Source organism: Pongo pygmaeus, chromosome 20 (assembly GCF_028885625.2).
Source record: "Pongo pygmaeus isolate AG05252 chromosome 20, NHGRI_mPonPyg2-v2.0_pri, whole genome shotgun sequence".
In the NCBI taxonomy this organism is placed as follows: Eukaryota; Metazoa; Chordata; class Mammalia; order Primates; family Hominidae; genus Pongo; species Pongo pygmaeus.
Window position 1 is genome coordinate 5219324 of NC_072393.2, and position 15266 is coordinate 5234589.

General features: G+C 51.3%; 1 protein-coding gene across 9 annotated transcripts in view; it reads right to left on the bottom strand.

Moving 5' to 3' along the window:
• The window catches only part of PTPRS (protein tyrosine phosphatase receptor type S), a 134220-nt gene that overhangs the window by 94625 nt on the left and 24329 nt on the right, over positions 1-15266 (bottom strand). For 3 of the 9 annotated variants that reach the window (XM_063657961.1, XM_063657959.1, XM_063657962.1), the window contains exon 2: positions 3467-3561. The exons of the other annotated variants lie outside the window; for them this stretch is intronic. The gene's annotated coding sequence lies outside the window, so the exon portion shown is untranslated. The remainder of the gene's footprint in view (positions 1-3466; positions 3562-15266) is intronic. 9 annotated transcript variants of the gene reach the window in all.

Sequence of the window (15266 nt, forward strand, 5' to 3'; positions counted from 1 at the left end):
GGCCAGCTCTGCCAGGGAGAATGGGGCCAGGTCAGTCTTGGTCACTGCCAGGGTCGAGTACACAGTATATATGCTCAATAAATGCTTTCTAAATGAAGAAGTGGGGTGGGTGTGGTGGCTTACACCTGTAATCCCAACACTTTGGGAGGCCAAGGTGGACAGATGACTTGAGCCTGGGTTTTTGTGACCAGCCTGGGCAACATAGTGAGACCCCATCTCAACAAAAAATACCAAAATTAGCCGGACATGGTGGTGCATGCCTGTAATCCCAGCTACTTGGGAGGCTGAGGCAGGATTGCTTGAGCCCAAGAGGTAGAGGCTGCAGTGAGCTGAAATTGTGCCACTGCACTCCAGCCTAGGTGATAGAGCGAGACTCTGTCTAAAAAAAAAAAAAGAAAGAAAAAGTGGCAAAATATATATAACAAAAGAATTTCCATAAAAAATACAGATATGAAAGAGTGAAGACATCAATGGCTCAGAGGCCTTGCAGAGGCCGGAGGTGCTGGCCAATAGCACAGAGGTCAGCAGGTGCCATCTGTAGCCACAGTCCCCTGGCCACTCTCACTCCCTGGGCAGCCACGTTAGGGTATCCAAACTCCACGTTTCCAACACAGGGACATGGAAAGCCAGAAAGCAAAAGCCACACTGCTGGGCTTTGAACCTGGATCTCCCTGGCTGGCCAGCAAAGCATCCTCTGGAAGCTCCTGCTCCAGCCCCAAGGGCAGAAACTTGGAAAAGGCTTTCAGGCCACAGCCGGAGTCAGCTCTGCAGCGCCAACGTGCTGACTCAGCCAAAAGTGGGGGACGGAGGAGGGACAGAATGGCCGGTCCCCCTGCCAGGCCCCATTGCCAGCCTGGGCCCCTGCCAGGCCCACCGTCTCCCACCTTGAGCCAGCGTCAGGTGTATTAAAGTTGTTGCTGGGTTTTTTTTGTTTTTGTTTTTGTTTTGAGACAGAGTCTCGCTCTGCTACCCAGGCTGGAGTACAGTGGCGCGATCTCGGCTCACTGCACCCTCTGCCTCCCATGTTCAATCGATTCTCCTGCCTCAGCCTCCCAATTAGCTGGGATTACAGGTGCCCACCACCATGCTCAGCTATTTTTTGTATTTTTAGTAGAGACAGGGTTTTACCATATTGGTCAGACTGGTCTTGAACTCCTGACCTCAGGTGATCCACCCGCCTCAGCCTCCCAAAGTGCCGGGATTACATGTGTGAGCCTCCGCACCTGGCTGCAAATGCATTTAATGGATCTGGCCACATCCTCTCTGCAAGATGCCCGCTGGTCTCTCGTTCAAGCGCATCCTCCCCCTCTGCACCCACCAGTCCCCAGGAAGGGTGATCACGGTCTCCCCCCAATCCTCCCCTCCTTGCTCATGACTCTGCCATGTCCCAATACCCCTCATTGATTGGATGATGGATGGAGTCTCACTTTGTCGCTCAGGCTGGAGTGTAGTGGGGCAATCTCGGCTCACTGCAACCTCCGCTTCCTGGGTTCAAGTGATTCTCCCACTTCAGCCTCCTGAGTAGCTGGGGTTATAGGTACACACCACCATACCCGGCTAATTTTTGTATTTTTAGTAGAGACGGGGTTTCACCATGTTGGCAAGGCTGGTCTTGAACTCCTGACCTCAAATGATCCGCCTTGCCTTGGCCCCCCAAAGTGCTAGGATTACAGGTGTGAGCCAACACACTTGGCCCCCGATTGAATCATTCATGTAGGCTGGGCACGGCCAGCCTTGGGAGGCCACGGTGGGAAGATTGCTTGAGCCAGAACTTAAGACCAACCTGGGCAACAAAGAGAGACCCCCGTCTCTAAAAAAAATAAAAAATTAGCTGGGCATGGCAGTACTCCCAACTACTCCCATGTGTCTGTACTCCCAACTACTTGGGAGGCTGAGGCAGGAGGACTGCTTGTGACCAGGAGTTTGAGGTTGCAGGTGAGCTAAGATCCCGCCACTAAATACCAGCTTGGGTGACAGAGGGAGGCCCTGTCTAGAAACAGCAACTTTCGTGCGACTGTCTCCCTCCCGTCTTTTCCTTAAACCAATTTACTTTAGAAATTAATTCAATAGTATCGCATATCTCTAAGGAAGACCCAGAAGATTCTGCCCTGCCTTGAAAGTCACCAGAAACATTGTTACAATGAAAATAGTACCCAGTTATCCCATGGCCACTGGATACTGTTGCGAGCACCAGCAGCCGGATGGGATTTTGTTACAAGGAGATTGGCAGGTGTTAGTGTCTAAGATCACCCTGAATCTCCCTGGGCTTTCTTCCCTGACGTGTTAGGAGCTGAAAGGGAGTCATTGCTGGTGTGTGCAGCTCTGGGCTGCCGGATGCCTCCTCCAGAGGCCACCCCCAAACAGCCCTATCCTAGGGGTACGTTCCTGACTTCAAAAACCATGGCTCGGCCGGGCGCGGTGGCTCACGCCTGTAATCCCAGCACTTTGGGAGGCCGAGGCGGGCGGATTGCGAGGTCAGGAGATCGAGACCATCCTGGCTAACATGGTGAAATCCCATCTCTACTAAAAATACAAAAACAAACAAACAAACAAAAAAATTAGCCGGGTGTGGTGGCAGGCACCTGTAGTCCCAGCTACTCGGGAGGGAGGCTGAGGCAGGAGAATGGCGTGAACCCAGGAGGCGGAGCTTGCAGTGAGCCAAGATTGTGCCACTGCACTCCAGCCCGGGCGACAGAGCGAGACTCCATCTCAAAACAAAAACAAAAACAAAAAACAAAACAAAACAAAAAAAACCATGGCTCACGGGAGGTAGGAAGCCCAGGTTCTCTTCCCAAGGGAGCTGTGTGGGCCTGAACCAGTCCTCACCACTCTCTGGGACTCAGTTTCCCCATCTAAGCACCAGGGAAAATGGGCTCTTGGTGCCCGGGGCTGATTTTTGTGGGTTTGAAGTCTGTAAAGATCAAGGAAACCGAGGCACAAACCAGGGAGGTCCCCAAGGCAGGGCTTGGTGTAGCTCCTAATTCCTCCTGGTCCCCGCACACAAGGGTGGGATCTGGTTTTGGTCACAGCTGAAACTCCAGCACCTACTGTGTGCTAGAGCTGTCTTGAGTGCTGGGCACACAGGACAGATCAAGACAGATAACCTCTCAGGGCTTCTGTTCTGGGGAGACAGCGACAGAAGGGGACAGAGGACAGGGGCAGAAGACACAGCACGTGCAAAAGCCCCGAGGTGGGAATGAACACACTAAGTTCTGGAAAAAGAGAGGGGGGCTGGTGCAGAGAGGGGGGCTGGTCCAGAGAGGGGGCAGAGCGAGTAAGCAGGGGCAGGATTTGAGGGGTAATAGGAGTGAGGACCGCGGTGGCTCACGCCTGCAATCCCAGCACTTTGGGAGACCAAGGCAGGTGGATCACTTGAGGTCAGTAGTTCAAGACCAGCCTGGCCAGCATGGTGAAACCCTGTCTCTACTAAAAATACAAAAAATTAGCTGGGTGTGGTGGTACGCACCTGTAATCCCAGCTACTCGGGAGGCTGAGGCAGGAGAATAGCTTGAATCTGGGAGGTAGAGGTTGCGAGCCGAGATCACACCACTACACTCCAGCCTGGGCGAAAATAAAGAAACTCTGTCTCAAAAAAATAAAATAAAAATACAAAAATTAGCCAGGCATGGTGGTACATGCCTGTAGTCCCAGCTACTCAGGAGGCTAAGGTGAGAGAATCACTTGAACCCGGGAGGTGGAGGTTGCAGTGAGCTGCGATCATGCCACTGCTCTCCAGTCTGGGTGATAGGGGGAGACTCCGTTTCTAAAAACAAAAAACAAAAAGAGATCAGGGGTGTAATGGGGGATGTCGCAAGGCTTCCAGGAAGAGGTGATGTCTAAGATGAGAAGGACAGGAGAAATTGCGCTGGGCTGGGGCAGGGAGGTTGGGGAGCAGGAAGGGTGTCCCAGGAAGAAAGAACAGCGTATGCCAAGGTCTGGAGGCAAGAGAGGTGTGGAAGAGGAAACCTAACTAGCCCTGAACAAAACAGAAAAGGAGAGGGTGGGGACCCTGGGTCAGGTCCCATCCCACAGGAGAGGCAACTGAGGGACATGGGGGGCTGCTGAGGGGAGGTGGGGTGGCAGAACTTCCCACTACCCCCCCAGAGCTCAGGTGGGGGCATGACCTCTCTAGGTGGCTCCCCAAGCTCTCAGGTCCTGGGTAGGAGAAGGTGGTCTCTCTGAACAGGTGTTAGGATCTACATCCAACCCCATCTCCCCAAGACATAAAAACCCCTATCAAGCACTTAGCAGGGGCAAAGCACTCAGAACTGAGCTGGGCATACAGCAGGTGCTCAGTGAGCACACTGGCTATTATTCCAGGCTTTTCCCACCATCCAGTTACACTTACTAAATCTCCTCAAAACTGCTATTATTTGCCAAGCATGGTGGCTCATGCCTGTGATCCCAGAATTTTGGGAGGCTGAGGAAGGAGAACCACTTGAGGCCAGGAGTTGAAGACCAAGCTGGGCAAAACAGCGAGACCCTGTCTCTACAAAAAAAAAATACAAAAATTAGCCAGGCGGGGTGAGGCATGCCTGTGGTTGTAGCTACTCAGGAGGCTGAAGCAGGAGGATGACTTGAGCCTTGGAGGTCGAGGCTGCAGTGAGCTATAATAGTGCCACTGCACTCCAGCCTGGGTGACAGAATGAGACCCTATCTCAAAAAAAAAAAAAAAATCCTTATGCCTAGAAGCTGGACACGGTGGCTCATGCCTCTAATCCTGGCACTTTGGGAGGCTGAAGTGGTAGGACAACTTGAGCCCAGGAGTTTGAGGCTGCAGTGAGTGATGATCCTGCCACTGCACTCCAGCCTGGGTGACAGAGGGAGACCCCGTCTCTAAAAAATAAATAAATAAATAAATAAATAAATAAATATATATATACACATACATATATATATATATATATTTTTTAAAGGCAAATTCCAATTAGCCGGGCGTGGTGGCAGGCACCTGTGGTCCCAGCTGCTTGGGAGGCTGAGGCAGGAGAATGGCGTGAACCCAGAAGGCGGAGGTTGCAGTAAGCCGAGATCGCACCACTGCACTCTAGCCTGGGCGACAGAGCAAGACTCTATCTCAAAAAAAAAAAAAAAGGCGGGGGGGCGAATTCCTCTTGCCTGGAACAGAGAGAACCAGCAACACAGTAGGTACAAATACTTGAGGAAGGGAGGGAGTCCCTCTAATGCTCCCCTAGAAGCAACCTCTGCCATTAGCATCTATCTTTGTGTCTTTTTCTCATATATTTATTGATCAAAGATAACTCTAGAATACAGGGTGATTTTTTTTTGATACGGAGTCTCACTCAGTCACCCAGGCTGGAGTACAGCGGCGCAATCTCAGCCCACTGCAACCTCCGCTTCCTGGGTTCCAGTGATTCTCCTGCCTCAGCCTCCCGAGTAGCTGGGATTACAGGCGCCCGCCACCAGGCCCGGCTAATTTTTGTATTTTTAGTAGAGACGGGGTTTCACCATGTTGGCCAGGCTGGTCTCGCACTCCTGACCTCAAGCGATAACGCTGGCCTCGGCCTCCCAAAGTGCTGGGATTACAGGCATCAGCTACCACACCTGGCCCAGGGTGATTTTTTTTTTGTATGTGAAAATGATATTGTTTGAATCATGGCTGTTCCTCACATGACTTGTAACTACTGAGCACACGCAGCCCAGACCTCTTCTTGCCTGTGGTAGGATCTTCCATCTTCCATGACAAGGCTGTGCCTTGGGCGCGTATCACCCAATTCCCTGTGGACACTTCCATTGCCTCCATTTTTTCCCAACCTCACCCAATGCAAGGTGGCCCTTTATGAATCTCCATGCTGACATCTCCCAGGTCCCCCTGGGAAAGCATTTTTGTCTCTCACTGGTGTCCAGAGAAGGGCAGCTGGGGTGGAAGGTTGGGTTACAGCTTGTTCTAAACAAGCAGGTTCCCCTCCTACACAGTCGGAAATGAGTAGGTCCTAATAGTCCCCGAGGTGACAATTGGCTATTATCTTCCGAAGTTAAGTTTATACATTCCCTTTAGGCCTGATAACACCACCTCTAGAAATCTACCCGGCAGACACTTTCCCTTGAAATGACACGTGGAGAAAGTCCTCACGGCAAAAGTCTTGAAGCAACCTAAATGTCTATCGATAGGAGATTGGTTAAGTAAAGAACAGTACAAGGGGGCCAGGCACAGTGGCTCACGCCTGCAATCCCAGCACTTTGGGAGGCTGAAGCAGGAAGGTCACCTGAGGTCAAGAGTTTGCGACCAGCCTGGCCAACATGGCAAAACTCTGTCTCTACTAAAAATACAAAAAAATTAGCCAGGTGTGGTGGCCGGCACCTGTAATCCCAGCAACTCGGGATGCTGAGGCAGGAGAATTGCTTGAACTCAGGAGGCAGAGGCTATAGTGAGCTGAGATCATGCCACTGCACTCTAGCCTGGGCAATAAAAGCGAAACTCCATCTCAAAAATATAAATACATAAATGAATGAATGAATAAATAAATAAATAAAAATAACAGTACAAGGGGTCAAATAATGATCGAAGAGATTAGTATCTCTTAGTTTTATGAGATCAGTATCTCTTAGTGTTATGAGATCAGTATCACAGCTGTGAAAAGGAATGAGAATACCAGATGTACAATTATAAAATTACTTTTAAGATACTATATTTTTAAGTGGGGGAAAAAAAAACAAGGTACAGAACAGCATGTAAAAGATGCTGCCATTTGGTTAAACAAAGGAATATAAATCCAGCCGCCTACTAAATGTTCACAGAAGATTTCTAGATAAACTGCGCTCTTCAAAACGGTAGCCACGAGCCGTATGTGGCTGTTTAAATTTAAATGGAATAAAATGGAATAAAATTTAAAATTCAGTTCCTCGGTTGCACTGGACACATTTCAAACGCTCAATAGCCACATTCGGCTCAGGGCGACTGTACCACGGTGCGTAGACGGAGACCATTTTTATCATTGCCACATCGGGGGCCAAATCCGGCCCACCGTTTGTTTTTATAAATAAAGCTTTATCAGCACATAGCCACGCCCACCAGTTTATGTATTTGTCTATGGCTGCTTTTATGCTCCAATGGCGGGGTTGAGTAGTAGACAGAGATCATCCGGCCGGCAAAGCTGGGAAGATTTACAAGGTGGCCCTTTATGGAAAAACTCTACTGACCCTGTTCTGGGAAAAGACTGCTACTGGGGAAGGAGAGAGGGGAGGGGATCCGGAGATTCTCCACCATGCATTTTTCTCTGCATCCTGAATTGTATCCCATGTGTATGCATTATCTGGCCAGAACAACATATTAAAAATAAAAGACGTGGTGTCACAGAGATGCCGATTTCATCTCCTGCCAGCCATGCCCGGAAGGCCTGGTTCCCCTCAACGCTGCCACCCTGGATAATACCACACTTCAAACAGTTTTGCTAAATGGATGGGCGAGAAATGATATCTTGTTTTAATTTGCATCTCCTGGGCAGGAGATGGGAACTCTTTAACTATGGATAAATGCCCGTCTAATCATCCATTGTCCCCCCAGACTCCTTAAGGGCAAGGATTCTATCTGCATCAGTCACTATAGTGTCCCCAGTCCTAGCATGGGGCCAAGCAAACAGCTGAAGCCCAGTACATCCACACAGAAGAGAGGGAATCAGGCCTGGGCTAGTTGTGGCTGGTGGTGAGCATCGAGTGCCAAGCCAAGCTTCACCGACGCAGTCACAGGGGCAGACTCCATGGGGCAGAGGTGGCTGCCAGCCCCTCGGGGAACCTGCAGACTCACGTTCAGCAGTGGGGGAAGCGAGCAGGGTGGGCAGGGACCTGGCAGCCTTGGGGGTAGGGGAACTGTGGGCTCCAGGCGGGAGAGATTATGTATTCATCAGAATCTTAAACAAAAGCCCCGCAGCCGCCTGTCAGCCGGGCTATGGCTTTTATGGTAATCAGCAATGAATTACCCACAATGCCTGGCCAAGCGCAAGTGGTTCTTGGCCCGGATCCTAAACTAATTTTTGTATGTTCGTGTGTATATAATTTTGCTCGCTCCCTCCCGTTCCTCTCCCTTCATTAGCAGGAGCACGGGTGGGGTACGGGGCAGGGAGGCAAAAGGAACCCTGGTTGTAAAAGTGGAGGATGCTCACCAAGACCCCCTGGCCCTGCAGCCTACCTGGCACTGGGCCCTGGGCTCAGAGTGTGTGGAGGTGGGAGGTGAGTGCCAAGTGGGAACTAAGGGGAGCCTGGAAACCACCAAAAACTGGAGCTGGCAGCTCCGGGGGCGGAGAGCGAAGAAGGGAGGAAGGGGGGTTTGGCTGGCTCTGGTGGTGAGCAGAGTGTGCGGGCCCCTTAGTGGGGTTGAGCCTGTGCCACATGCTGTGTGGCATTGGGCAAGTGTCTTAACCTCTCTGGGCTTCAGCCCCTGGTCTGCAATTAGACCTCCCCTCCTGTCCCAACCTCTAGCCCCATCCAGCCCCAAGTGTGTAGCCCACAGCCCCTCCCAGGGCCCTGTCTACGCAGGCCACCCTCTAAGGGCTTGACACATATTAACTCGTTTTGTTGTGCCAGTTATTTATCTCAGATGGGGAAACTGAGGCTGAGGATAGGATGTGCCTTGCCCAGGGCCACTGGGTTGCTTATAGCACCTGAAAACCCCCCACGGGCTAAGTCAGGAGCTGCCAACTCCACGTCTCCAGGCAGAACCAGCCCACCACTTCCTGGGAACCTCCGCAGGCGTCCTGCTAACGGGGGCGTTTCCATGCCTGCCTCTCTCACCATCTTTGCCACCTCAGCTCATCTTCTCCGTCTTTACCGATGTTCAGGACAGAGGCCTGGGAGTCGTTCTTGACTCATCTCAACCCTACCCTTCTGCAAAATCCTTCTAGAATACAACCCCTCCTCCGCCCCTGCCTGGTCCACCCCCATCATCCCTCGCCTGGATCTGTGCCGTCCCCTCTGCTCTGGTCCGCCAGCGTCTGCACTCATCCCCCACAGTCTGTCCTTTCTGCAACAGCCAGGGGTCGCCTTTGAACACGTCGGTCAGGGCTGGTTCCTCCTTTGCCCATAGCCCTCCATGGCTCCCACCTCCCTCAGAGTAAACGCCCAAGTCCTCCTGGTGCCCCACAAGGGCCTGCACAACCTGCCCTGTCCTCTCCCTGCCCTCCCCTCCCCTCCTCCCCCTCCTCCCCCTCCTCACTCTGCTCCAGCCACACGGGCCTCCTCGCTGTTCCTCCAACATGCCAGGTGCGGTCCTGCCTCAGGGCCTTTGCAAGGGCTATGCCCTCTGCCTGGAACACCCTCCCCTCAGATGTCAGCAAACATCATTCTCTTATTCCTGCTGGTCTTACTGAAATGTCACCTCTTCTGTGAGGCCTGTCTTGATTCTGTAGCTAAAACAGCCCCTCCCTGCCACCAACCAATTCCTCTGGCTTTTTTCTTTTCTTTCTTTTTTTTTTTTTTGAGATGGAGTCTTACTCTATCGCCCAGGCTGGACTGCAGTGGTGCAATCTTGGCTCATTACAACCTCTGCTTCCCCTGTTCAAGCAATTCTCCTGCCTCAGCCTACCGAGTAGCTGGGATTACAGGCGCCCATCACCATACTCAACTAATTTTTGTATTTTTAGTACAGACAGGGTTTCACCATGTTGGCCAGGCTGGTTTCGAACTCCTGACCTCAAGTGATCTGCTCGCCTCAGCCTCCCAAAGTGCTAGGATTACAGGCATGAGCCACTGCGCCTGGCCAACGTTATTTCTCTTAAAGGCATGGCATATAGTCAATCCTTAACACATATTTAATCTATTTGCTTTATGGTTTTTGTTTTTTTGGGTGTTTCTTGTTTTTGTTTTTTGAGGCAGGGTCTCACTCTGTCACCCAGGCTAGAATGCAGTGACACAATCTCAGCTCACTGCAGCCTTGAACTCCTCGGCTCAAGTGATCCTCCCACCTCAGCCTCCTGAGTAGCTGGGACTATAGGCTTGTACCACCACACCTGGCTAATTTTTGTATTTTATTATTATTATTATTATGATGATGAGACCAAGTCTCACTCTGTTGCCAGGGTGGAGTGCAGTGGCACGATCTCACTGCAACCTCTGCCTCCTGGGTTCAAGTGATTCCCCTGCCTCAGCCTCCCGAGTAGCTGGGACTACAGGTGCACGCCACCACGCCCGGCTAATTTTTTTTATTTAAGTAGAGACAGGGTTTCACCATGTTGGCCAGGATGGTCTCGATCTCCTGACCTCGTGATCCGTCCGACTCGGCCTCCCAAAGTGCTGGGATTACAGGCATGAACCACTGCGCCCAGCATTTTGTAGTTTTAGTAGAGATGAGATTTCACCATGTTGGCCAGGCTGGTCTCGAACTCCTGACCTCAGGTGATCTGCCCGTCTTGGCCTCCTAAAGTGCTGGGATTATAGACTGAGCCACCGTGCCCGGCCCCTATTTGTTTATTGTCCTTCTGATGCATTCCACGAGGGAAGGGTTTTTCCCTCTGTCTTCTCCGTCACTCTGTTCCCAACACCTGACCCCGTGAGGATCAGGGCCTGGTATACAGGAGGTGCTCAATAAGTATCCAGTGATGGAGCTCTAGGCCCCCAGCAGGGTCCTGGGCCCAGAAAGGACACGACGGTTGTTTTCTGAACCCACAGAAGCTTTCCTTGGGGTCTGAAGGAAAATTTTAGACCTGAAACCATCCCCTGGGTGGAGGCTGGGGGTGGGGATATAAGTATCTTGGGAGCAGCCAAGGAAAGAAAAAGAACATTCCTGTCTCATCAAAGCTGTTCAGGGGAGACCCGAGCTCCCTGGCTGGTGGCTGGGGTGGAGATGGCAGATGCTCTCTGCAGGATAACTGGGCAAGAGGGAGTGAAGATTGAAATGCCCTTGGCTGCACACAGTGACTCCCACCTGTAATCCCAGCACTTTGGGAGGCCGAGGCGGGCGGATCACGAGGTCAGGAGATCAAGACCATCCTGGCTAACATGGTGAAATCCCGTCTCTACTAAAAACACAAAAAATTAGCCGGGCGTGGTGGTGGGTTCCTGTGGTCCCAGCTACTCGGGAGGCTGAGGTAGGAGAATGGCGTGAACCCGGGAGGCAGAGCTTGCAGTGAGCCAAGATTGCGCCACTGCACTCCAGCCTGGGAGACAGAGCAAGACTCCGTCTCAAAAAAAAAAAAAAAAAAAGAAATACGCATCCCACGTGACATCTCCCGGTTGTGCGTGAGGCCTGTGTGTGAACAAGCCCTGCAACACATCTCATAGGAAAGCAAAAGAGAGAGAAAAATGGGTACATCGGTCAGGAGGGGCTGGGCACGTAGATGGCATACTACACAGCCCTGAAAAAGAATGCATAGTACACAGCCTTGAAAAAGACGTCCCTGGCTGTGTGCGTCCTGGTACTGTCAGTGAAAGAGCATGGCAGGGACAGCAGGCATAGGATGTGTGGGATGAGAAGACGAGCACAATATGCCAATATTTACAGATGCGAAAATAATCGCAGCAGGGCCAGGCATGGTGGCTCACACCTGTATCCCAGTGCTTTGGGAGGCTGAGGCAGGAGGATTGCTTGAGCCCAGGAGTTTGAGACGAGCCTGGCCAACATAATGAGACTTTATCTCTACAAAAAAATACCAAAATTAGCCAGGTGTGGTGGCGCATGCCTGTAGTCCCAGCCACTTGAGAGGCCAAGGCAGGAGGACTGCTTGAGCCTAGGAGATGGAGATGGCAGTGAGCTATGATCACACCACTGCACTTCAGTCTGGGTGACAGAGAAGACCCTGTCTCTAAAAAAATTAAAAATAAAAATAAATAGCAATAGTAACAATAACTGCTAATATTCATAGTCACATACTGCGTGCGAGGCATGGTTCAAAAGTCTTTTACACATAATATCTCATTGAATTTGAATTGTCTCCATTTTACAGATGAGGCAACTGAGCATCAGAGAGGTCAAAACACTTGTCCAAGGTCACACAGCATGGCGGCAGCAGAGGGGGAACATGAGTCCAGGCTGCTGAGCCCCAAAACCTGGCCTAGGATTTATTTATTTATTTAGACAGAGTCTCACTCTGTCGCCCAGGCTGAAGTGCAGAGGCACGATCTAGGCTTACTGCAACCTCCACCTCCTGGGTTCAAGCGATTCTCCTGCCTCAGCCTCCCAAGTAGCTGGGACTACAGGTGCACGCCACCACCTCCAGCTAATTTTTTGTATTTTTAGCAGAGACAGGGTTTCACCATGTTGGCCAGGCTGGTCTCAAACTCCTGACCTCAGGTGATCTGCCCAACTCAGCCTCCCAAAGTGCTGGGATGACAGGCATGAGCCACCACGCCTGGTCCTGGCCTGGGATTTAGTGACAACGCTCACTGACAGCCTACGCCCGATCCCTGGTAAAAACAGTGGACGCCTAATAAATGCCCCTGAGATGCTCAAGGGCAAAGTGAGCAGAGACAGGGGTGTGCCCAGGAAGAGATGGTGAGACTTAGAGAGTGGTCCATTGCACAGGGATGGGTTGGACAATGCTCACTGGGGAATCCATGCAGTCAGCACACACACATAGGAAACCGGCTGTTGGGGAGCGAGGTGGCTGGCTCGTCGGAGAACAAATCGCTGCCAGTCTCATTTCCTCCTGCGACAGAGATGGGCAGGCCTGGCCGGGGCCCACGGCTGGCACTGAGCCAGAGTCAGCGGGGACCTCCCTATCTGTCTCCGTGTGATGTGTTTATCAAGAGGACGGGAAATGTCATGACCATCGGGGGCAGGCGGCAGGAGTACTGGGGTGGGCACTTCTTAGATGGAGTAGGGAGGGCCTGGCCCAAGGTCAAGGCGGCCCCTGGAGAGCCTTTTCTCCTTCCTGCCTCAGCGGAACCAACCCACCGTTCAATCCATGCTTAAGGAGAAACCCTACGACGTGGCTCTAAGACCACAGGTTTCTTGAGCACGCAGTGTCTCACACCTGTAATCCCAGCATTTTGGGAGCCTGAGGCAGGCGGACTGCTTGAGCCCAGCAGTTCAAGACCAGCCTGGGCAACACAGCAAGACTCTCTCTCTCTCTCCACACACACACCAAAAAATAATAAAAATAAAAAATAAAAATAAAAAAATTAGCCAGGCATGGTGGCGTGTGTCTGTAGTCCCAGCTACTCAGTGGGCTAAGGTGGAAGGATCGCTTGAGCCCAGGAGGTCGAGGCTGCAGTGAGCTACGATCACAGCCACTGCATTCCAGCCTGGGCAACAGAGCGAGATCCTGTCTCTATCAATCAATCAAGACCACAGGTTCAGCATGAGTTCAGTGCCAGTCTCTGCTCCTTGAACACTGTGTGACCTTAAGCATGTCATTTCCTTTCCATGAACCTCAGTAAGATAGGGTCGTGACCTCCCTGACCTGGGTCAACCTTCTGAGTCATACCGAGCAGCATGAACTTTGGATTCAAAGCAACCCAGAGTCTGCATCGTGATTTGGCCTCCTCTTAGCTGCGCAGCCTCAGGTATAAATGGCTCAATCTCTCTGGATTTGCTTATCTTGTTTGAGCCCCTGGATCCTACTATGCCTGAAGGTGGTCCATTCTAACATCAGCCTTTTTGGTTCAAGAGCCGATCAACTCCCCAGCTTTTCACTAATGTCAGTTTGATGTGGGTTTCTCCACCTTTCTTATTTATTTATTTATTTAAAAAAAAAAATTTTTTTTTTTTGAAACAGCATTTCACTATGTTGCCTAGGCTGGTCCTGAACTCCTGGGCTCATGCGATCCTCCTGCCTTGGCCTCCCAAAGAGCCTGGGATTGCAGGCACGAATCACCACACCCAGCTGTTTCTCCACCTTTCAAGCTGTTTCTCCACCTTTGAAGCCCACTGTGTGCCTGAGGACAGAGCCTTGTTAGTAGCCGGGGCAGGGAGCTGAAGATTCGAGACATCACAGGTTATCCCTGCTCAACAGGCAATTAGATCAGGGGCTTCAGATGAACCTCAAACCTCTGAGCCTTGGGTCATTCAAAATGTGGTTGCTGGAAAGCAACACCACATGGCGTCATTCAGATATGGGACTGAGGACAGTTCCCACCAACTGAATATCTACCATGATGCATTTAGTGAGCACCTACTATGCACTAGGCCCAGTGCAGGCCACAAAGTGAAACAACTGATGCTTCACAAAGACCTTGTGTGGGAAGCTTTTGCCCATGCTGTTCCATCTGCCTAGAACACTCTTCCCTCCCCTCACTGCCCAGTTAACTCCTACTCTACCTTCACTTCTTGGATCAGTCACTGCCACCTCCTCCAGGAAGCCTTCCCTGACTTCTCCTCCCATCATTCACGCCCAGAGCCTCCCATTCTCTATTCCTCTCCCTTATCAATCTCCAGCAATTTCCATATTTTATTGCAAAAGTAGAAATAAAAAACACTGCCACTTAAACTGGTCTGAATTTTCTTTTCATGGAGAATTTTTATGTGAAAAGGCTTTTTTTTTTTGAGACAGAGTCTCACTCCATCACCCAGGCTGGAATGCAGTGGCACAATCATGGCTCACCACAGCCTTGACCTCCTGGCCTCAAGCAATTCTCTTGCCTCAGCCTCCTGAGTAGCTGCGGCCACAGGTTACACCATCATACTTGGCTAATTTTTTAAATTTTTTACAGAGATGGGGTCTTGCTATGTTGCCCCACCTGATCTGGAACTCCAGGCCCCAAGTGATCCTCCCACCTCAGCCTCCTGAGTAGCTGGGACAATAGGCGTAAGCCATCACACCTGGCTAGTTTTTTGCAGAGATGGCGTCTTGCCATGTTGCCCCACCTGATCTGGAACTCCTGGTCCCAAGCAATCCTCCCATCTCAGTCTTCTGAGGAGCTCGGAACACAGGCATACGCCATCACACCTGGCTAATTTTTTTTTTTTTAACTTTTTGCAGAGATGGGGTCTTGCTATGTTGCCCTGCCTGATCTGGAACTCCTGGCCCCAAGCGATCCTCCCACCTCAGCCTCCCGAGTAGCTGGGACCACAGGTGTACGCCATTACACCTGGTTAATTTTTTTAAAATTTTGCACAGATCTGGGGCCAGGGGGGTCGTCCTATCTTGTCCTGCCTGGTCTGGAGCTCCTGGCCTCAAGCGATCCCTCCCACCTCAGCCTCCTCAGTAGCTGGGACCACAGGCACACGCCATCACGCCTGGCTATTTTTTTAAATTTTTTGCAGAGACAGGGTCTTGCTATACTACCCTACCTGATTTGGAACCTGGCCCCAAGCGATCCTCCAGCGTCGGCCTCCCAAAGTGCTGGGATTACAGATTAGCCACTGTGAAAAAGGGCTT